Below are 23,793 nucleotides of genomic sequence, written 5' to 3'. Positions count from 1 at the left end.
GCACATCAAAGGGAGGCTGCGGTGGGTGTTGTGGCGCAGTGGGTTAAGCCGCCTCTTGAGACACCTGCATCATGTCAGTGTGCCAGCTGCCCTGCTTCCAATCCCATTTCCTGCTAATGCACTTGGGAGACAGTGCATGACGGCTCAGAACTTGGGCCCCTGCGCCCACATGGGTGACCCAGATAGAGTTCTGGGCTCCTGATTTTGGCCTGGCCCAGCCGCAACTGTTGCATTTAGGGAGTGAATGAGCAAATGGAAGATTGATCTCGCTCTCTCTTGCTCTCTCTTTAAAGTAGATGAAAATAAATAAACCTTTTTTTAAAAAGGGAAATGATGGCCCTCAAAAGCTGGATGATGCCCAGGGCAGTGGAACACCGCATTATCCCAGATTTTAAGCTTCCAGCAGAGGGAGTTCTTGGCAACATACTCGATTTGTTGCCTAAGTAAGTCCTTAGATGGTTGAAGAGGGAGGCTGTCCAGCTGAGGACATGAGTTCAGTGCTAGCTACAGCCTCAGAAGCTTTGTGATCCAGAGTCGGTTGCTTCAACTTCTCTAAGCTTCAAGTCCTTCATCTTAAAATCAAATCAGTGATACTCAGTTAACATTTTACTGAAAGTATGAAATGAGATTTTCAAAGCAAAGGATCTGGGAGATAAGTAAAGATTTGATAAATACTTAGCTATATTGTTGTTGAACACCACTAATAGATAACAAATTGATATTCACAAAATTATCCTGTTTATTACATAAAATATTTGAAATGGCTATATATCTATCTTAACAAATATAACAATGTTGAAAAACACAAGAACAAGACTGGTGTTCCCCTCAGAAAACAGTTCATTTTTAAGTATTACCCATTTTTTAAAGATGTATTTATTCATTTGAAAGGCAGAGTTAGGAGAAAGAGATCGTCCATCTGCTGGTTCACTCCCCAAATGGCCACAATGGCTGGGGCTGACCAGGCCAAAGCCAGGAGTCAGGAGCTCTATCCAGGTCTCCCATGTGGGGGCAGGGGCCCAGGGTCTTGGGCCATCCTCTGCTGCTTTCCTAAGCACATTAGCAGGGAACTGGGTGGGAAGTGGGATAGTCGGACTCCAACCAGTGCTTGTACGCCCGTGTCAGCATCACAGGCGGCAGCTTAACCCACTGCACCAAGGCACCGGCTCCTAATACTATCCATCATTAATGTTTATACATTACAGCTTGAGAGCAATAGTGGTATTAACAATGATAGACCTAAGCTGGAGACTATTAATTTTTAAAAATAATAGATGTGTCATAATAACAAATACTAAAATGATTTTTAAAAAATAGTCTGATAGTAAAAAATGTGCCGTGATAGTATTTTTTATATGAAAAACTCACTTGTGTTTTTACACTTAGGCTCGATGGCAAGAAACAATTGATCAATTAGACAGCAAACTGGAGAGCATTTGGGGCGACCTTCTTCTTTCAGCAGCGTGCATCGTATACACTGGAGTTCTAACACCAGCGTTTCGCCAGTTGATCGTGAAAAAATGGGAGGCTTTGTGTGTTGAAAACAACATTTCTTTGTCTTCCAACTTTTCTTTAATTGAAGTCATGGCACAAAAATATGAGGTAGTAACCTATTTTGATTATCCAGTTAAGTGACTGCTATTGTTGGTTTGGATTTTGGTTTGGATTTTGGATGCTTGTGTGGTTTTTGTCTTAGATATTTTCGTCAAATTATTTTGATAAGTGGAAATACTGAAGTTTGTTCCAGACCTTAATTTTTTTTTAACTTACAGTTCTTTTTTTCTTTTTAAAGATTTATTTTATTTATTTGAGAGAGTTACAGAGATAGGTAGAGACAGAGAGAGAGGTCTTCCATTCGCTGGTTCACTCCCCAGATGGCCGCAACGGCTGGAGCTGCGCTGATCCGAAGCCAGGAGCCAGGAGCTTCTTCTGAGTCTCCATGGGTGCAGAGGTCCAAGGACTTGGGCCATCTTCTACTGCTTTCCCAGGCCATAGCAGAGAGCTGGATCAGAAGAGGAGCAGCTGGGACTAGAACCGGCGCCCATATGGGATGCTGGCACTTCAGGCCAGGGCGTTAAGCCACTGAGCCATAGCACTGTCCCCTAACTTACAGTTCTAATGTCTCAGTTATATCTCTCTCGCCTGTTACTCAGACTCTAGGCAAAATTCACAAAATATTATTTTACCCACTGTAATCCTACTACCCTGTCCTAATGAGTAGTGCTAAATTTCTCTCCCTGAAATCCCTTTAATTAGTAAAATTGGTGAGCTTACTTTACAATAGGGAGTATTCTTAGACACAACCAAAAATATAGACCTACATTTGTCAATCTGTCAATAGTTACTATTGTGTGAATTCTATGCTAGTGTTTAGAAGATAAAAAACATGCACCTTTCTTTTATCCTCAGAGAGTAATTCCTGATTCATTTCTCTGCTGATAAATCTTGTTAAATAGACAACCCGCCTATAAAATCTCAAAAACGAATATTCGTTTCTCATCATGGCAATGCTAGTAACCAGTTTAAACTCAAATGTATCAGTAATTACATTAAATGTAAACAGACTAAATGCTCCAATTAAAAGCCTAAGATTGTAACACTATAAAACATTATAAGCCAAAGCACAAAACTGAAGCCAAGTGGGTGCTTAGCACAACAATTAAGCCACCACTTGGGACACTCACATCCCATATTGAGGTGCCTGGATTCAGTCCCGGCAGCGGGTGATGGCTCAAGTATGTAGGTCCTACCACCCACATAGGAGATCCAGATTGAGTTCCTGGCTCCTAGCTTTAACCTGTCCCAGCCCTGTCAGTTGCAAGCATTTGGGGAGTGAGCCAGCAGAAGGGAGATCTCTGTCTCTGCTTTTTGAATAAATGACAATAAATTATTAAAAATTTTGTAATGAATTTATCAAAAGATGTACAAAATTTATAGAAAGAAAACTTATAAAACAATAAAATCAGTTTAAGAGGTTAAGTAAATGATTTTATCACATCCAGGCATTGGAAGACTCTATAATCTGACATTACCAGTTCTTTCCAAATTGATCTACTACTCAAGTATAATCCTAGTCAGCATCTCAGCTGTGTGTGTATGTGTGTGTATAACTTAACAAGCCAATTCTTAATGTAGTAAGAAAAGACAATGCTGATGAAAAATCAACATCAAGATGTCCAGTATCTAGATGCACTTTAAAGCTGCAATAATTAGAACAGTGGTATTGTTTGTCCATGCACGTGCAAAGGCAAAGATAAACAACTACCCCAGTGGAGCAGAAACAGGAGCTCAGAAACAGACCTACACATACAAGGACATTTGCTATAGCTAAAGGCGCCCTGCAGTACAATAGAAAATGGGAAGTCTTTTCAACAAATATTGCTGGCTAATTGAATGTTCATTTTTTAAAAGGAAAGCAACCATTACTTCATACTACATACAAAAACTAGATTGCAGTTGAATTGTGTACCTAAATGGGAAAGACTAATTAATAATGCATCGTTTAGGAGAGAAAAGATCTCTTAAACAATACTATACTTAAAGGAAAACATTTGATGATTTAATGGGATTACATTAAAGTGTAGACCCTCTGTCATGAAAGGGTATGAAGACAAGCCAAAGAGTAAGATAGGATACCTGTAATGCATATTTCAGCAAGGGACCCTACCCAGATTACAGAAAGAACAACTACAGGTTCAGAAGCAAAGAACGTGCAACCCAATGTATAATGGGCAAGAGCCTTGAGAAGATAGCTCACGGAAGAGCATAGCCAAACAGACGGTAAACAAAGGGAGGTGCCTGAACTCACTTTAGGGTTTCTTAGGAGAATGCAAATTAAATCCAAATTGAGGTACCACAATGCAGCTACAAGAGTTAGCAAGGATGTGTCAAGAATATAAAATGCTACAGCCATTTTTTTAAGAAAGCTTATATTAGCTGTTAATATTAAAAATATACATACCCTATTACCTAACATCCCACTCTTAGTTTTTTACCTAACAGAATGGTATACATAATGGATCAATAAATGTGTTAAAAAAAAAAAAAAGGTTCATTCTGTATGATGCATAATAACCAAAAACTTGAAATAATCCAAGTGCCTTCCAAAGTAGAATGGATGAGTAAATTCTTGGTATATCCATCAAGTGGAGTAACTCTGGGGCAATGAGAATGAATAAATATTAGCCACATGACATCTCAGATGAAGCCAGATACAAAATCAGGTGTTTAATTTCCATTTATGCAAAGTTCAAAAATTGAGCAAGAATGGACTGTAATATTTAGGAGTACATACTTAGATAAAATGGTAATGAGAGTATAAAAGGCAGGAGAATGGTTTGCTTTTGAAAATAGAAGCCCTGTTGGGCTCAGGATGTATTCTCTCACCTCGCCAACCTCTTTGCCTGTATTCAGGTGCAATCTCCACACCAACCAGTAGGTGTCCTTATACTTTTCAGGATTCATCATCATTGTTCCTGTTTCCTTTTAGGTAGAATTCAAGAGCATGCAGCCCAACATAGGCTTAAACAAAATAATTTTTCTCTGCCCAAAGCGAAAATGTGATTCTGGATTCTTCGGGGAGGTGCCTACTGGCTTTCACTGGAAGATCCCCTGCTGTTCTTTCTCCTGTCTTCATGGACCTTCTTGGGCTTTTTCTCTCAACCTGCTAATACTGGCATGAAACAGGAAAGACAGGAAAAGAAAGGCCATGTAAGGGATAAGGAAGGAACAATGAGAAGTTGATCAGGGCTGGAGTGAGCTGCTGAACCCAAACCTAGCTCTGCCTCGGCTCCTGATGGTAGACTGTAGGCGTCTACATATCTAGCCTCTTTTAGCCTCAGTTCCCCACCCCCCAGTGTCTCCCCCCACCCCCCCAGAGAAGCTGGGCTTGTCAGGGTTAACTAGGTAATCTAATGTCTGTGTGCTTGGACAAGCAATGGACGTGAAATGAAACAGCTGGTTTCTCTTTCTAATAATTCTATGTTGTTTCATGTTTTATCTGTGAAGTTGAGATACAGAGCCCTGGAAACAGTATCTTACACTTCTTTTGTGTCTCCTGCAGAACCTTGCCAAAAATTCCATATCCAGTTTGCTTTCAGTTCATTTCCTTAGTCTTTTTGAAGATTGTTTGATTTTTTTTTTTTTTTTTTTTTTGTAAACGCAATGATCTTGTAGGATCCTTTAGTACTCCATAGGATACTAACAGCATGAAGTTTATGAAACTGTGCAGGCGTTTATTGCTTCATTCCAGATCTACCGGTGGCATAATCAGGGGCTGCCTCTTGGTTGGTATTCCACAGAGAATGCCATCATGATCAAGAACAGCCAGCAGTGGCCTCTGCTGATCGACCCACATAAGCAAGCGTACAACTGGATCCGCCGGATGGAAGGGTGCAGGCTGCAGGAGCTCTCCGTTGAGGACAGCAGTTACACCAAAAAGATTGAAACTGCCATGAAAACAGGAGGGAGTGTCCTCCTGCAGGTATTGGAGCAATAGAACATCGTTCCCTCTTTCCATGCAGCTGACAACATCTGTTGTGTATAAAAAGTAGGAGTCGTAAGTGGTGGGTAACTTTGTCAGGGAGAAACATGGTGAATACATGCATATGGACACCGTAAGGTGAGTTTTCAGTGTCCGGTTGTCTTAGAGCTGTCTCACCGCTCTGCAGATATTAAGATCTGAGCATTTCAATCCTGTGTCTGCTCAGCTTATTTAAGATGATTTTTCTTAATTACATCTACTGTTTGTTCTCAGAACCTCCCTGAAACATTAGCTCCTGGCTTAGAAGCAATTTTGAAGAAGGAGATTTATCAGAGAAGAAGACAGTACTTCATAAAGATTGGCAATTCGGAGGTGGAATACAATTCCAACTTTAGGTAATGTTGTGCACAGAAATGGCCGTATTTGTAAACAAATAATACTGGAGACCTTGTGTTTCAGTCCTGAGTTTCGATCTGAAGAAAAAGTGAGTTTGCATTTTCACTATTCGTCTGTGTGTGTGTGTGTGTGTGTGTTGGCCATAGAATGCCTCAGAACACAGAGCAGAGAACGTGTTTTTATTCATCAGATCACTGTGAATCAGCATTTGTCAGACTACACCTGATGAAAGCCCTGGGCTCTGAGAACACTCTGGGACCAGAGGAAGGCCTGGCACCACCTGCTTCGTGGGAGCTTGGCTGGCTGACATTGTGCTTGGGAGGGAAAAGCTGTTGCTGCTCTAAAAACCAGAATCCCTGTTTAACTCTGGAGCAAAAAGGGTTTCTGCCTTGAGGGATCCAAACACTGTGTCAGTGTTCCCAGCAGCCATGGACCTCTCCAGGGAAGAACTGCCCCCAGCCGGCTTTACAAAGCACAAGTGTAGATAGATGGAAAAGGGCCATTGAAGCTGTTGTTCATGTGCCTTCTCTCCTTGTAGGCAAAGTTGTAGGAAGACAGTTCATAATCTGAGGATTTCTGGGTAAGCAGGGACTCAGTAAGGGAAACTGGAAGATTTTTTTTTTTTTTTTGACAGGCAGAGTGGACAGTGAGAGAGAGAGAGAGACAGAGAGAAAGGTCTTCCTATGCCGTTGGTTCACACTCCAATGGCCGCCGCGGCCGGCACACTGCAGCTGGCACATTGCACTGATCTGAAGGCAGGAGCCAGGTGCTTCTCCTGGTCTCCCATGGGGTGCAGGGCCTAAGCACTTGGGCCATCCTCCACTGCACTCCCTGGCCACAGCAGAGATCTGGCCTGGAAGAGGGGCAACCGGGACAGAATCCGGCGAGATTTTAATGATCCTTAGCCTACTACAGTTCTTTAAAAGGCTTATTTATCTGTTTGTTTGTTTGTTTATTTGAAAGTCAAAGTGATAAAGAAGAGATCTTCCACCTGCTGGTTTACTCCCCAAACGAGAGTACTCAATGGCCAGGGCTGGGCAAAGCCAAAGCCAGGAGCCAGGAATTCCATCTGGGTCTTCCACGTGGTTAGTAGGGGCTCAGACATTTGGGCCATCTTCCGCTGCTTTCTCAGGCCATAGCAGACAGCTGGATCAAAAGTGGAGCAGCCAGGTTTCAAACCAGCACTGTGCTATGGGATGCCAGCGTTGCAAGTGGTGGCCTAAGCGCTGTGCCGCCATGCTGGTCCCAGCCCGCTGCGTCTTACTTCTTGGCAGTGACTCCTGTCTAAGAGGTTCTGCTTCGTAAGTCTGCTGGTCATGCTGTCCCCTCCCCTGGGAGAGCTGCAGAGTTGCTCACCAAATTCTTACTTCTTAGAATTCCCGCTTCAGTGTCCTCCCTTCAGTTGATGAAACATTACTCAGGACATAACTCAACAAATGAATCCCACGTTGTTAAAACCAGAAGATTGTCAGATTTCCTAGAGGATTTAAAAATCCCTTTACTCACTGAGCCCTTTTCCAGAAAGTCCTGTTACATAGGATGTACTTTGGAAAACAGCGCATTAACCCATTATTTGGTTCTCACTGGATAGAACGTGGTTGATGAAGCAACAGTTCTAGAAAGGCTAGTGAAGCAGTATTTTCCTGAACTGAACCCTGGGCCCCCTGTTAGAAATTTGTGCTATGGGCCCGAGCTGTGGTATAGTAAGTTAAGCCTCCACCTGCAGTGGTGGTTCATGTCCCAGCTTCTCCTCTTCCAGTCCAGCTCTCTGCTGTGGCCTGGGAAAGTAGTGAAGACGGCCCAAGTGCTTGGGCCCCTGCACCCACATGGGAGACCCAGAAGAAGCTCCTGGCTTTAGATCAGCCCAGAGCCAGTCATTGTAGTGATCTGGAGAGTGAACCAGTGGATGGAAGACACCCTCCTCCCCCTCCCCGCCCAATTCTGCCTCTCAAATAAATAAATCTAAGAAAAGAGAAACGTGTGCCTGTGGGGGTGGTAGGGGGCTCTGTTTCAGAACAGACCTTCACTCCCTCACTGTCCATTTCTGGCTGTGGGAAGAGGGTACTTGCTCAGCCCCTCCAAGCTTCCATTTCATCCTTTACACAGCAGAAGGAAGCACTGTGCCTGCTTTATGTGGTTGCTTTATAAGCTAAACGGGACGCGAGAATCCATCCGACCACTGCTCGATCCTCGCCCTGGCCACACTCAGCTCCCAGCCACCCTCAGCTCTCACCTTCTCATTCGTCTTGCACATCCTGCTCCCCGGCTGCACGGGCTGGTCTTAAGAGGCAGCTGAAGAGATGTGGCCTAAAACGATGGTGCCACCCCCGTACTCAGATCCCTCCGATGGCTTCTCACCTGCTCGGGGCTAAAGCACAGCTTTACAAGGAGCTGCTGCCATGCCCGAACATCCCGGGCCATGGGATTGTCTAGTGTGTGTGCCAGCAGCAATGAGGAGACGATAGTGGAGCCATAAGCAGAAAGGAACTCACTGGGCTGCACAAGCTAGGAGCAGGATGGTACTGTTTCACATGTTCTTTACTCTGTCCTTATGCTTAAACCAAACATAATATGGACTTTATGTATAGTTGTACTTTTTACAGCCTTGATAGAAAATTAGAGCATCCTTTGTGTACAAGGCTGAAAAACACTAAAAATTAGTCTTGTCTATGTCTGGAAAAATATTTGTGTACTATTACACAAGTTGGTTTCATTTCATTGTGTGTGTGTGTGTGTTCTTCGAGTAACTGGCCCTTTTCTCATGTTCAGGTTATACTTATCTACAGCAGTAGATAACCCCTGTTTCCTTCCATCCGTTTATGACTTCGTCACTGTGATCAACTTCATGATCACGTTCCAAGGCTTGGAAGACCAGCTCTTATCCACAGTAGTGAGTCACGAAGTCCCTCACTTAGAAAGTCAGCGCTACCAGTTACTGCAGACTATCTCCCTGGACATCCTAACTCTTGAGGAGCTGGACGACAGAACCTTAAATTTACTGCAGAAAGCACAAGGTGAGTCGTGATACCGAGTGACACGAAGAGACCTTTGTGCAGGCCAGAATGAAGAGTTACGAGGACTGGCTTTCTTTTTTTTTTTAATTAGAGTTATTTATTTATTTGAAAGAGTTATACAGAGAGAGAGAAAGAGAGAGAGAGAGAGAGAGGTCTTCTATGTGCTGGTTCACTCACCAATCAGCCACAACGGCCAAAGCTGTGCTGATCTGAAGTCAGGACCTTCCTCCAATCTCCCATGAGGGTACAGGAGCCCAAGGACTTGGGCCATCTTCTACTGCTTTCCCAGGCCATAGCAGAGAGCTGGATTGGAAGTGGAGCAGCCAGGACTCGAACCGGCGGACATATGGGATGAAAGCACTGCAGGTGGCGGCCTCACTCGCTACGCCACAGCGCCATCCCTGAGGGCTGGCTTCTGAATTGGTACCCACAACACCATGTGTGCGTTTCCTCCAGATAACTTACGCTGTGGGAGAACCACTGCGTGTCTGGGCTTCGGTGCTGTCAGCTGCGCCGTTCCTCGGCTCCCACCTTTGCTTGGGCTCGCTCACCAGACAATCAGCGTGAATTGTAAGACAGGTCTTAGTGAGGTTGGTTAGTCCCCTCCTAGGGTCCAGGCACCTGAATCTGTTGTATGTCCCAAGTTAAATTACACAAACCAGAAGAGTATGTCTTCCCTGAATAAAAGATCTTTTAAGTGACAACAATCCTGTGACTTTTATGTATCCATAAAAATATGCTGTTTATTAAAATAGCTTTAGAAATTATTTTCCTCTTCACCCCAAGAAACATCCAAGAAATCATGGCCTATCTGGCAACTAAACAAATAAACATGGCTCTCTGGTACGCACTGGTATGGGGCATGCGCCCCAACTCAACTGGGATAAAATGTGAGTTACCCAACTGTAGCAGGAGATGGCTTTTCTGTTTTGACCTATTTTGTTTAACTGGGACTTGAAATTTTCTTCATCACTTTGGTTCTCAATTAAGGGTATGAGTAGAAATCAGCTGTTCAGTTTATTGTATTTTCTTTCTTTTTAAATATAATTGCCAGATTTACTGAGTCTGAACTCCTGTAGAAGGGACCCTGGCTTGTGCTTATTTTTAAATTCCCCACACAGTTCTAATGGTCACTGCTGATTAAATATTATTTGGCTGATAGTCTGGGATGGGAACCCAGTGTTAGCTGATGCTTTAGCTAGATGAATTAAAACCTAATTTCCTTAAAAAAGCAAAACTGTTTCAGTGTAATAAAAATATTACATCAAAAGTTTCACCTACATCAATAAGAATATGATATCCAGATTATGGAATACAAACTTATAATAATCCCATTTTGCCTTGCAATGGTCATATCACCTGAAATACTTTGTTTACTCCTGGTTGCCGCATTTCAAGAACGCTCTTTTCAAACTAACATGTACCCTTAACCTCAAGGATGGAGAGGGACCTAAAAATAGTATCACCAAAAAAAAAATCACAATTGAAGAAAATAGGAGTGTTTAACACATAAAATAGAATATTTTATCATGGTAATCTGAGAGCCATCTTAAAGGTGCGGAATTATTACCCATTTGTCTAGAGCAGTGCTTTTTCAAAAAGGTGAATTGCAACTTATTAATAGCTGGAGAAATCAGTTTCATTGGTCATGATTAGCTTTGTTTGTTTAAGAAAATAAAATGCTAAGCCTCCACCTGTGGCCCCAGCATCCCTTATGGGCACTGGTTCATATCCCCGTTGCTCCACTTCTGATCCAGCTCTCTACTATGGCCTGGGAAAGCAGCGGAAGATGGTCCACGTTCTTGGGCCCCTGCACCCATGTGGGAGACCTGGAAGAAGCTCCTGGCTCCTGGCTTTGGATCAGCCCAGCTCCAGCTGTTGCAGCCATCTGGGAAGTGAACCAGCAGGTGGAAGGCTTTTCTCTCTGTCTCTCCCTCTCTCTGTCTATAACTCTACCTCTCAAATAAATATAAAAAAAAAAAGAAGAAGAAGAAAAGAAAATAGAATGCAAACAAAACATCAAAGGACATTATATGAAATAAGGATGTGCTTGTTACTTTCTAGAAATTGTATTTTAATATTGTCTGTGTATAGTGGGTCATAGTGTAAATGTATTCCTATTAGACAGAATGGTTGTTTATCACATGCCTTAAAGAAAATAGAATCCACAAATGCTAAAGTGATAGAAAGAAGAGACGAGGAAGGAGGAAGTGGGGCACATGTGCCATTAATGAAGCTTATTAGAAATTCAGCCTACCTTCATTTAAGGGCTTACCTTCTATACATCACCAACCAGAAGCCAACAGTAAACACCTTACACAAAGTGCACAGAATGAGGAAACAGCCATTTCATATAACAACAGTTTTTATTTAAATCACTTTCTGTTTACCTTTAGAATGCGTATTAGATGATGAGGAAGTTGTGGCTTCCTTAAGAAAATCCAAAATGATGTCAAATGAAATATTAAAGCACATGAAAGCAACGGAGAAAGCAGAAGACGAAATCCAGGCCATGCGTGAAAACTATCTCCCTATCGCCACCCGCGGGGCCCTGCTCTACTTCCTCGTGGCCGACCTGGCACAGATCAGCTCCCTGTACCGCTTCTCCCTGGACTGGTTCCGGCAGGCTTTTGTGTCATCCATAGTTTATACAAACAAAGAGCAAGAGCATAGTTTGAGAAAGAAGAAAATTTCTCTGAAAAAAGTTGGTGAGATTACAAATATCTCAAAGGAACCTAACGTGGGAAGTGAGAAAAATGCCCGAGACAGGTATATTGAAAATACTATCGATGTGTTGACAAGAAATATTTTTAAGGTGAGATATTTCTTTAATGTGAATTTTGTGTACTTATATGATCTAGCTGTGTTAGTCTAATGCTTGTATTTTCCTTGTAGGTGGTTTCATCTGCTCTATTTGATCAACATAAACTTTGCTTTTCCTTTCGACTTTGCACTGCAATCATGCAAAATAATACTAATGTAAATATAATGAATGATGGCATTGGATTTTTACCAGAAAAAGAGTGGAACATTTTTTTACATTCTGACAAATTTATAAATATTCCAAGTATCCAGCCTGTTCTTAATAGTAAGTAAAACATAATTTCTCCAGATTTATTAAAATCCAATTAATGTTTTCTTATAAAATACTCAGGTATCTCTAGTGCTTCTGTAATTGATTAAGGTAAATCAGCTTGAGGTCCAAGACAGTATCTAATTCATGGTTGTATCCCCCAGTGCTCAGAGGACTTTGAACAAGTCCGTGGATAAAACACTGTTACTATAGTTCCTGTGATCCTCATCCACCAAGCAGAACACACACACACCTTGACTAAGCACCATCAGGAGTGAAACCTGAGCAGCCTAACTGCAGAGGCCTTCACTTCTCTGTGAAGCCCCTCAGGGGCTGATGTGGCGCAGCAGGTTAAGCCACCGCTTTTGATGCAGGTGTCCCATACTGGAGTTCCGTTTGAGTCCTAGCTGCTCCTCTGCCAACCTCTCTCTCTGAAATGCACCTAGAAAAGCAGGAGATAATGCCCAAGTACTTGGCCCCCTGCCACCCACATGGGAAACCCAGATAGAGTTCTAGACTGCTGGCTTTGGCCTGGTCCAGCCTCAGCTGTTTGGGGCAACTGGGGAGTGAACCAGCAAGTGGAAGATATATTTCTCTTTATCTTTCTCTGTCTCTCACTTTCTCTCTCTCCCTCCTAACCCTCTTTCTCTGCCTTTCAAATAAGTATTTAAAAAAAATAAACTTGAGGGACTGGTGTTGTGGCTTAGTGAGCAAAGCTGCCGCCTTCAGAGCTGGCATCCCATATGGGTGCCGGTTCAAGTCCTGGCTGCTCCACTTCTGATCTAGCTCTCTGCTATGGACTGGGAAAGCAGCAGAAGATGGCCTAAGTCCTTGGGCCCCTGCATCTGCATGGGAGACCTGGAAGAAGCTCCTGGCTCCTGGCTTTGGACCGGCTTAGCTCCGGCCATTGCAGCCAACTGGGGAGCAAACCAGCGGATGGAAGACCTCTACCTCTCCTTCTCTCCCTGTGTAACTCCAACTTTCAAATAAATAAATAAAAATCTTTAAAAAATAAATAAATAAAATAAAATAAACTTGAAAATTTGAGCCACAAAACATGTTTACTCAAAAAGTTTAGACAAACTAAATTAACTATTGAATCTTTTTAAATGTTCCTGTGTTGTACATTTTTAAATATATTTACTGGGGGGGGGGGTCAAATGCACATAGCAGAATTAACCATCTTATTCATTTCTACATTTAAATGGAATTACATATATTTACATTGTTCTACATTGTAAGTCACAGAAATATAAAATTTAAAGGAAATTTGACATCAAAGGAACAGGCCAGAATCTAGAAACCAGCCCTTAAAAATGCAGATCTGTGAGCCCTGGCAAAAACTGTCATGAAAATAGTCAATGAACAAAAATGAAAAAGGACAACGACAAAACAGAACTAAAGCAAAATCAGGAAAACAATGCACAAAACACAGTGAGAATCTCAGCAAAGACAGAAACTTAGAAAAAAATTCTGGAGCTGAAAAATACGGTAATTGGAAAATCATTAGAAGAGTTCAATAGCAGACTTGATTAGGCAGAGAAAAAAGAATCAACAAACTTGGTGGAAGACAGCTCCTTTGAAATCATCAGATCACGGAAGTTAAAAAACATGAAGAAAAGTGAAGAGAACCTAAGGAACTATTGAAACACTATTTAGTGGACCAACATAAGCAGTAGGAGACTCCCAGAGGCAGAAGAGAGAAATGTGTATGAGCTTATTTGAGGAAATAACAGCTGAAAATTTACCAAGTCTGAGGAGAGAAATGGGCATGCAAGCTCAAAAAACTCAAATAATTCCAACTCGGATAAATCCAAGAAGAAACACAACAGGATATATTATAATCAAACTGTCTAAAATCAAAGACCAAATTTTTTTTAAGATTTATTTATTTGAAAGGCAGAGTTACGGAAAGCTAGAGGCAGAGAGAGAGAGAGGTCTTCCATCTGCTGGTTCACCCCCGAGTTGGCTCCAATGGCTGGAGCTGCACTGATCCGAAGCCAGGAGTCAGGAGCCTCTTCCAGGTCTCCCAAGTTGGTGCAGGGGCCCAAGGACTCGGGCCATCTTCTACAGCTTTCCCAGGCCATAGCAGAGAGCTGGATTGGAAGTGGAGCAGCCTGGACTTGAACCCCTGCAGGTGGTGGGCTTTACTGCCTACACCACACACCGGCCCCGAAAAACAGAATCTTGAAGGAGAAAAAGTGATTTGCACATACTAAGGAGTTTCTACATGATTCTCAGATTTCTAGGTAGAAACTTTGCAGACCAGAGGGAATGGAATAACAGAGGCCTGGGAGGGCAGTGGAGGATGGCCCAAGTCCTTGGGCCCTGCACTGGAGTGGGAGACTGGGGCGGTGCCTGCCTCCTGGCTTCAGATCAGCACAGCACGCTGGCCATGGCGGCCATTTGGGGGGTGAGCCAGTGGAGGGGAGGACCTTTCTGCCTCTCTCTCTCTCTCACTGTCTAAATCTGCCAGTCCAAAAAACAAAAAACAAAACAAAAACAAAAAAAAAACAACAAACAAACAAACAAAAAACCTGAAAGAAAAAAATGTCAACCAGGAATACTGCATCTGGCAAAATTGTCCTTCAAAAATGAGGGAGAGGAGCCGGCGCTGTGGCATAGCTGGGGCACCGGCATCCCATGTGGGCTGTCCTGCCTGCTCCACTTCCTATTCAGCTCCCTGCTGATGGTCTGGGAAAGTAGAGGAAGATGACTCAGTGATTGGGCCCCTGCATCCCCAATGGGAGACCCAAAAGAAGCTCCTGGCTCCTGGCTCCTGGCTTCCGGCTTCAGATCAACCCAGCTCCAGGCATTGCAGCCATTTGGGGGAATAAACCAGCGGATGGAAGACCTCTCTTTCTGTGTCTCCCTCTCAGTCTGTAACTCTGCCTCTCAAGTAAATAAATCTTTTTTAAAAAATCCATTATAATATCAGTACAAAGAATAGAACCAGAGATGAAAAGCTTGTATATTGAAAATTACAAAGCATCTTTTAAAAGGAAGACATATAAATAAGATCAGAGTCAGCAAACTCAAAAGGCCTCCATAGCCTTAGCAGCTCATGACAAGAGCCTAGGGTGATTACTGACGCCATAAACAAGAGTGTCAATTTGTTAAGTCAACAATAGGAGTCACTGTGCACTTATTCCTCATGTAGGATCTCTGTCCTAAATGTGCTGTACATTGTGATTTAATGCTATAACTAGTACTCAAATAGTATTTTACACTTTGTGTTTATGTGTGGGTGCAAACTGTTGAAAGCTTTACTTAATATATGCTAAATTGATCTTCTGTATATAAAGATAATTGAAAATGAATCTTGATGTGAATGGAAGGGGAGAGCGAGCGGGAGAGGGGAGGGTTGCGGGTGGGAAGGAAGTTATGGGGGGGAAAAAGCCATTGTAATCCATAAGCTGTACTTTGGAAATTTATATTCATTAAATAAAAGTTTAAAAAAAAAAAAGGAAGACATAAATGGGAAGATACCTCATCTGTGGGAATTGAACTTAATTGTGTTAAGATGTTTGTACTACCCTAAGGCACAATGCCAGCTCTAGCAAAATTTCAGGGGCGTTTTTGCAAAGATAAAAAAGTTGACAAATAGACCAACAGAATAGACTAGAGAGCCTTCTTCATAAATATGTTCAAATAATCTTCAACAAGATGACAGGACCTCTTAATGGAGAAAAGTCTCTTAATGAATCATGGGAAAACTCGACAGATGCAGGCAAAAGAATGCAGTTGGACCCTTATTTAAACAAAATACATAAAATTAACTCACAATGGATTAGAGACTTAAATGGAAGACTTAACAGAAAACACAGGAAAGACTATGACATTGGACTTTGTGATGATTCCTTAGCTTTGACATCAAAAGCACAGACACAAAAGTAGACAAATAGGACTACATCAAACTTTAAAACTTTTGTGCATCAAAGGACACAACGAACAGTGAAAAGGGAGTCTACAGAAGCAGAGAAAATACTTGCAAATGATCTGATAAGGGCTTAGTGTAAAGAACTCCTCCACCTCAACAGCAGAAAATCAGGTGCCATGGCTTAAAAATGGGCAAAGGACTTGAGATATTTCTCCAAAGATAATACATACAATGGCTAATAATTACATGAAAAGATGCTCAGTATCACTAACTGTTGGAGAAATTCAAATAAAAAACCACATATCACTCAGACCTGTTAGGATGAGTCTAAAAAGAAACACAGAAAATTACAAATGTTTACAGAGATGTGGAGAAATTGGGAAGCCTGTGGACACCTGACATGATTATAAAATGGTGCAACCATTGTGGAAAACAGCATTGTTACTCCCAAAAGCAAAAGTGAATTAAGCCGGCGCCATGGCTTAACAGGCTAATCCTCCACCTTGCGGCGCCGGCACACCGGGTTCTAGTCCCGGTTGGGGCGCTGGATTCTGTCCCGGTTGCCCCTCTTCCAGGCCAGCTCTCTGCTATGGCCCGGGAAGGCAGTGGAGGATGGCCCAAGTGCTTGGGCCCTGCACCCGCATGGGAGACCAGGAGAAGCACCTGGCTCCTGGCTTTGGATCAGAGAGATGCGCCGGCCGCAGCGGCCATTGGAAGGTGAATCAACGGCAAAAAAGGAAAACCTTTCTCTCTGTGTCTCTCTCTCACTATCCACTCTGCTAGCAGTCCCTTTCTGGGTATATAGCCAGAAGAATGAAAGCAGAGGCTGAGAGAGTTGCATGCCAGTTTATAGCAGTACTATTCGCAATAACCCAGATGTCCACCAGTGGATGAATGGATCCACAAAATGTGGCATAAACCTATGGTAGAATGTTATTTGGTCTTTAAAAGGAAGGAAATCTGTAGCATGCCACCACATGGATAAACCCTGAGGACACTACCCTGAATGAACTCAACAGGTCCCAAAAAGGCAAATACTGTGTCACTCTGCTTATGTGAGGTAGCTGAAGGCCGATTTACAGGAATGGGCAGTAGGTTGGTGGCCACCAAGCTCTGGGAGGAGGGGAGGCAGGGAGCTGTGTGCTGCATGTAGAGGTTCAGACTTTCACAGAACGTAAGTATACTGAGCACTACGAACTGTACACTTAAGATGGTTACGTTTTTTACCACAGTGAAAAGAAGTAACTTTGGTGTAATTAATTTCACCAAAAAAATGGTTGCTTCTCAACAATTAATCTGTCTTCTAATCACTTTAACTTTTCTGTTAGGCATGTTTGAGAAGCATAAGAATCCACACCTTCGTTGGCTGTCGGCTTCCAGGTGGAGGCAGTGCCTGTATATCAGCAGTGAGCTGAAACCGTTTGCACTTCTCTGTGAGTCCCTGTCATCACATGTAGCACAGTGGGATGCTGTCAGGGTCAGCATGGATGTCTATTCTCTGATCAGCACGCCCTTCTGTTCAGAAAGTGCTTCCTTGGAAGAGAGTGCAAGATCATCAGAAGGAAGTAAGAAAGTATTCACTGTCTTAATCTAATTGTGTGTAGGTTTTTGATTTATAAATGTGGTTGACTATTTTATGAAAGAGGGATGGGATGAGTATAACTTACTATGCTCATCTGTGCTCTAAGCACATATGTATCATTCAGTGTAATCCTCCAAGCCGTCTTGTGAGATGGTTAATGTGAACTTCATTGTTGTTGATGAGAAACTACTAAGAGATCAGACTTTTAGAGAATTTAAATAGACCACAGCAGTTTCATTACAAACACGGTTTTGGGGTAGGCATTGTGATGCCCACATCCCATATCAGAGTGCTGGTTTCAGTCACAGCTGCTCCGCTTCTGACCCAGCTTCCTGCTAATACGTTCTGGGAGAAAGCAGATGATGGTCCAGGTACCTAGGAAATTCACATAGACTCCTGGCTTTGTCCCCGTCCAGCCATGGCTCCCTGACTGCTTCGAGCATTTGCAGAGTGACCCAGCAGATAGAAGATATCATCCCCACCCACACCCCCTTCTCTCTCTCTCTCTCTCTCTCTCTCTCACACACACACACACACACACACACACTCACTCACTCTCCCTGCCCTCTCTCCCTCCCCTCTACCTCCCTCCTTTTTAAGTGGATGAAAATAGATTTTAAAAAAACCACTAGTTTTGAATCTGGAGTCTGAAGGAGCCTATATAAATTCCTCCTTTTGTTATGGTACCTTCCCTGGAGGGAGAATTTCCAAGCAGATAAAGCAGAGAGAAAGGCAAGAGTCATTTAAGTCAGAGACCTCTGTCAGAATGGGGGTGGGGGGAGGGGTGCAGTGCTGCAAGGCCAAATCCGAAAGGGGTTGGCTGTACTGAATTTTTTTTTTTTTTGAAAGGCAGAGCAAGAGAGAGAGGTTTTCAATCTGCTGGATCACTCCCCAGTTGGTCGCAACTGCTGGAGCTGAGCCAATCCGAAGTCAGGAGCCTGGAGCTTCCTCTGGGTCCCCCACATGGGTGCAGGGGCCCAAGGACTTGGGCCATCCTCCACTGTTTTCCCAGGCCATAGCTGAAGTGGAAGTGGAGCAGCCAGGACTAGAACCAGCACTCATATAGGATGTCAGCACTGCAGGCAGTGGCCTTACCTGCTATGCCACAGTGAGTGCCAGCTGCTCTACTTTTGATCCAGCTCCCTGCTAACGGCCTGGGAAAGCAGCAGAAGATGGTCCAAGTGCTTGGGCCCCTGCACCCATGTGGGAGACCCAGATGAAGCTCCTGGCTCTTGGCTTCAGATTGGCCCAGCTCCGGCTTGCTCTCGCTCTCTCCCTCTGCTCTAACTCTGCCTTTAAATTAAATAAATCTTTTTTTAAAAATTACATAGGAGCTGGATCTTATTTTAAATGCACTGACTTGCTGGTTTTAGGGTGTCTATTCCATTTTTCTATTTGCAAGTCTCCTCCCTGTTTTCCCTGCGGCTTCCACCCATAACACCTCAACTCAGTTCCATCCCAAATGTTTCTCCCTTTTGCTTCCAGATTTTTGCCAGAGTGTGCAGTTCTGTTATGCAGTAACATAGACATCCTCACACACATTTCCTTTTATTCCTGTGGGATAAATAACCAGAAGGGAGACTTCTAGTCAAAAGTCATTTTGTGTTTTTAGTTGCTACTGGCTTCCTTTCTTTTATGATAATTTTTATTTTCACCAGCAACAGAAGTAATGATTTTTTTAACTTTCACCAATTTTAAGCTTGAAATACCTTGATTTGAATTTTCCTAATAACAACTTTAAGTTTCATTTTAGATGTTTGTTGACCATGTGGAGTTTCCTATTCATAAACTTTCCCATTTTTCCACTGGACTGTGTATATTTTGTTTTCCTATAAGAATTCTGTCAGTGTTATAAAGTTATCCTTTTGTTGTGCAAATGGTAACCTCTTCATTCAAATACTATTCTGAATCTGTTCATTGTCTATTGTTTATAGTATCTGTACTATACCAATGTTTAAATGTTTATATAGTCAACTGCATCTATTTTTTTTTTCTTTTACAACGTCTTGATTTTCAATTCTGATTAAGAAAGTCTCCCCTTCTCCTAGAGTTTTTTTTCCGAGTCTTTGTTTTATTTTGTCGCATTTATCACTAATCTGTGTGGGACCCATAATTTGTTTTATTAGGAGAATCAGTAATTTATTAAAATAACTATTGACCATTTTTATAAAAAAGACCTTTTTATTTTGCAAATAATCCCACAAGTTTACCCCTTTGCAGCTACATTTTCATATATCATGAGTTTTTTTTTTTAATTGATGCACTTATATTAGCTACATTCTTTTTTTTTAAAAAATGGGGCCGGCGCTGTGGCTCAGCAGGTTAACGCCCTGGCCTGAAGTGCTGGCATCCCATATGGGAGCCAGTTCTAGTCCCGGCTGCTCCTCTTCCGATCCAGCTCTCTGCTATGGCCTGGGATAGCAGTAGAAGATGGCCCAAGTCACTGGGCCCTTACACCCACGTAGGAGACCCGGAAGAAGCTCCTGGCTCCTGGCTTCAGATCAGCGCAGCTCCGGTCATTGTGGCCATCTGGGGAGGGAACCAATGGATAGAAGACCTTTCTCTCTGTCTCTACCTCTCTCTGTAACTTTATCTTTCAAATAAATAAAATAAATCTTTTTAAAAAAATCATTTATTTATTTGAAAAAGCCACAGGGAGGGCAAGGGGGATAGGAGGGAGAAAGACTGTTGGTTCTCTCCCCAGATGGCCGCAAAGGCTAGAGCTGAGCCAGGCCAAAGCCAGGAGCCAGGGGCTTCTTCCAGGTTTTCCTCGTGGGTAGCAGAGACCCAAGCACCTGGGCCATCTTCCACTGCTTTCCCAGGCCATTAGCAGGGAACTGGATGAGAAGTGGAGCAGCTGGGACAGGAACTGGCACCCACATGGGAGGTCAGCAGCATTACAGGCAGCGGCTTTACCCACTATGCCACAGTGCCAACCACTAGCTGCTTTCAAAAAAGCTATTTTTTTTTTTTAAATAACCTAAGTTGCATTTAAAGTTAAACACTAGGGAAATATCCTACAATTAAAAGGTGAGTCAAAATGACAGTTGTGTCTAGGATGACTTGGAACAAAGACTGGCAGGCTTCCCACCTTGCAGGCAGAGGCTCCGTGGCTGGGAAGGGGAGTCAGTATACAAGAATACATAGGTTTATGTTAAATTTTCAAAAACATGATAACCTTGTTGCACTTCCATTCAGTTCTCACTTCCTATACCTGTTATAAGTGAGTCATAAATAGAAATCTCTAGCCACTAGTGTTATTCTAGTTTATATTCCTAAAGAAAGCATCCCACATGCAGGAACAGATTATAAAGTCTAGGCTGTGCCCTCTGCTTCTCATTCCCTCCTGTCAGCTGCCTCCCAGTGTGTATCAGCCACTCCCACTGGGATAAGGTGAACTTCCATCCACTGCAATAAGTACCTCTGTTGAGTTATCCAGGATGGTGAGCGGAACTTTAAATCCTTTGGAAATGAAGCTTTGGGGCCGGCACCGTGGCTGACTTGGTTAATCCTCTGCCTTGCGGCACCAGCATCCCATATGGACGCCGGGTTCTAGTCCCGCTGCTCCTCTTCCAGTCCAGCTCTCTGCTGTGGCCCGGGAGTGCAGTGGAGGATGGCCCAAGTGCTTGGGCCCTGCACCCGCATGGGAGACCGGGAAGAAGCACCTAGCTCCTGGCTTCAGATCAGCGCAGCTCCGGCAGTAGCGACCATTTGGGGAGTGAACCAACGGAAGGAAGACCTTTCTCTCTCTCTCTTTCTCACTGTCTATAACTCTATCTGTCAAAAAAAAAAAAAAAGTCAGTCGTGCTTAAAAATAAGTTTCTCATACGGCCTACAAGATGCTTTTGTAATGTTGTTAATATAAAGAGAACAAATTTCATGTGTTCCGTAGAGCCAATTCTAAAATAAGCATACCTCCCTCTCTCCCTGCCTCCCTCCCTCCCTCCCTCAATCCCCCAATCCCCCTCCCTTCTTCTTTTCTTCTTTTTTCTTTAATTTTTGCAACAATAGAATTTCAGCCCACTCTATAATCACAGGATTAATGCACTACTGACAATAATATTCACTAACTGAAAAGTAGAAAGACCACAGCTCCACAGGAATATAAACAAGTTAAAAGCAACAATCAAATCACAAGATGTCTGTTTCATTCCTATACATTTTTTATATCCTAATTTAACAGAAATTTTCACCGTGACATTATTTAGTGATACAGAGTATTTGCTTGTTGACTACAGTCTTTTTTTCTAAATTTATCTAGCTGAACTTTGGAACAAAAGTGAAGACGTATGTACCCCTATACCTTTTCCCTGGGAGAAACTCACGTTGTTTCAAAGACTTATTTTGGTAAGATGGACCATGAGGCAATCTACATGTTTGAAGCACCTTGTTAGTAGCTTAAACCCTTCTAAATTAGAATGTTAAATACAAAATACATTGATTTTAAAGCTAACATTTAGTGAACATTAATGCTCTAGAGGACAGAACTCACATTCGGCCCTTAATGTTTCCTTGGCTGCCTGTTCCACGAGAGAGAGGAGCTAGGGACTGCCTTCCCAGGCCATAGCAGAGAGCTGGACCAGAAGAGGGGCAGCCAGGACTAGAACCGGCGCCCACATGGGATACTGGCACTGCAGGCAGCAGCTTAACCCGCTATGCCACAGCGCCAGCCCCAAGTCAGTTCTATTTTTAAAAACAAATGCCAGTATCTTATATGGGTGCTGGTTCTAGTCCCAGCTGCTCTTCTTCCAGTCCAGCTCTCTGCTGTGGTCTGGGAAAGCAGTGGAGGATGGCCCGGGTGCTTGGGCCCCTGAACCCATGTGGGAGAAGCTCCTGGCTCCTGGCTTCTGATCAGCGCAGCTCTGGCTGTTGCAGCCATTTGGGGAGTAAACCAACGGAAGGAGGACCTTTTTGTCTGCTCTCCTTCTCACTGTCTGTAACTCTACATCTCAAATAAAATAAAGAAAATCTTAAAAAAAAAAAAAAAAAAAGAGGGGTGGATGGTTTGAAGCAGCAGGTAAGTAGCCACTTGAAATGCCTGCATCCGCCTATCAGGAACACCTGGGTTCCAGTCCTGGCTCCACTACCGCCACTTCCAATTCAGCTTCTTGCTCGTGTGTACCCTAGGAGGCCACAGGTGATGGCGCAAATATTTCGATCTCTGCCACCCACATGGGAGACCCAGACTGAGTTCCAGGCTCCTGCCATCAGCCTGACCCAGTCCTGGCTATTGCAGGCATTTGGGGAGTGAACTACTGAATTGAAGATCTCTCTCTCTCTCTCTCTCTCTCTCTCTCTCTTGTCTCTGTCTCTCTCTTTCTCTCTCTCTCTCTCTCTCTCTCTATATATATATATATATGTTTACCTTTCAAGTAAAATGAAAATAAGTAAATAAATAAATTTTAAACATAAAAAGTTTCAATAAATGATGCATTGAAGTATAATAAAATCCTGAGCTTAATTTTACAAAAAAAAAAAAAAACAGAAAAGAGCAGAATTAAATATGTTAAATATGAAATTGGCAATATTTGGCAGTGTCTTTATTTATTTTAAGAGGTAGAGCAAGAGCTTCCATCTGCTGGTTCACCCCCCACCCACCTCCTCCATGGCCCCCAGTGGCAGGGACTGGGCCAGGGCTGAAGCCAGGAGCTGAAAACTCTATCCAGGTCTCCCACAGGAAGTGAGTTCTTGAGCCATCACCCCTGCCTCCCAGGGGCTGCATTAACAGGAAACTGGAGTCAGAATCCAGGGCATCCGCTAAACCCAGGCACTCCCACATGGGATGCACCAGCATCCGAACCACTAAGCCAGACACCTCCACCCTGGCAGGTTTTGTTTTGTTAAGATTGATTGATTTGAAAGAGTTACAGAGACAGAGGGAGAGACCTTCCATCTGCTAGTTCCCTCCCCAGATGATCACAGCAGCACGCGCTAAGCCAAGCCAAAGCCTGCACAGTTTTTGACTTACAGAAATGGCAGCTTCCCCTGGTTCAACTGCTTCCATATAGACAACCAGACACACAAAGTTTCCGTTTTGCCTTAGGTGTTGGATTCCTGGATCCCGAACATGTTCATGACATACTTCGAATCTTTTCTGTACAAAGATAGCACAGAGATAATTTGTGTAGAACAATTTTCATGGGAAAGGCCTTTCCTCTGAAATTTGCAATGATTTCCAATAGACTTGGAATGCTTTACAATATGTATACTGTTTACAGAATCTTTCAGACCATCTAGAATTCTATTTACATAAACACACAAGGATTGTGCTATTTTATTTTCACTATATAATGGAAAAATTAACATTCTTCTAAGTGTGATACCCCAGTTTTCTGTCCCACTACCACTGTGATGCTTTCTTGCTCT

This window comes from Lepus europaeus, chromosome 14, assembly GCF_033115175.1.
Source record: "Lepus europaeus isolate LE1 chromosome 14, mLepTim1.pri, whole genome shotgun sequence".
Classification (NCBI taxonomy): Eukaryota; Metazoa; Chordata; class Mammalia; order Lagomorpha; family Leporidae; genus Lepus; species Lepus europaeus.
Note: the sequence above shows the minus strand (reverse complement) of the source record.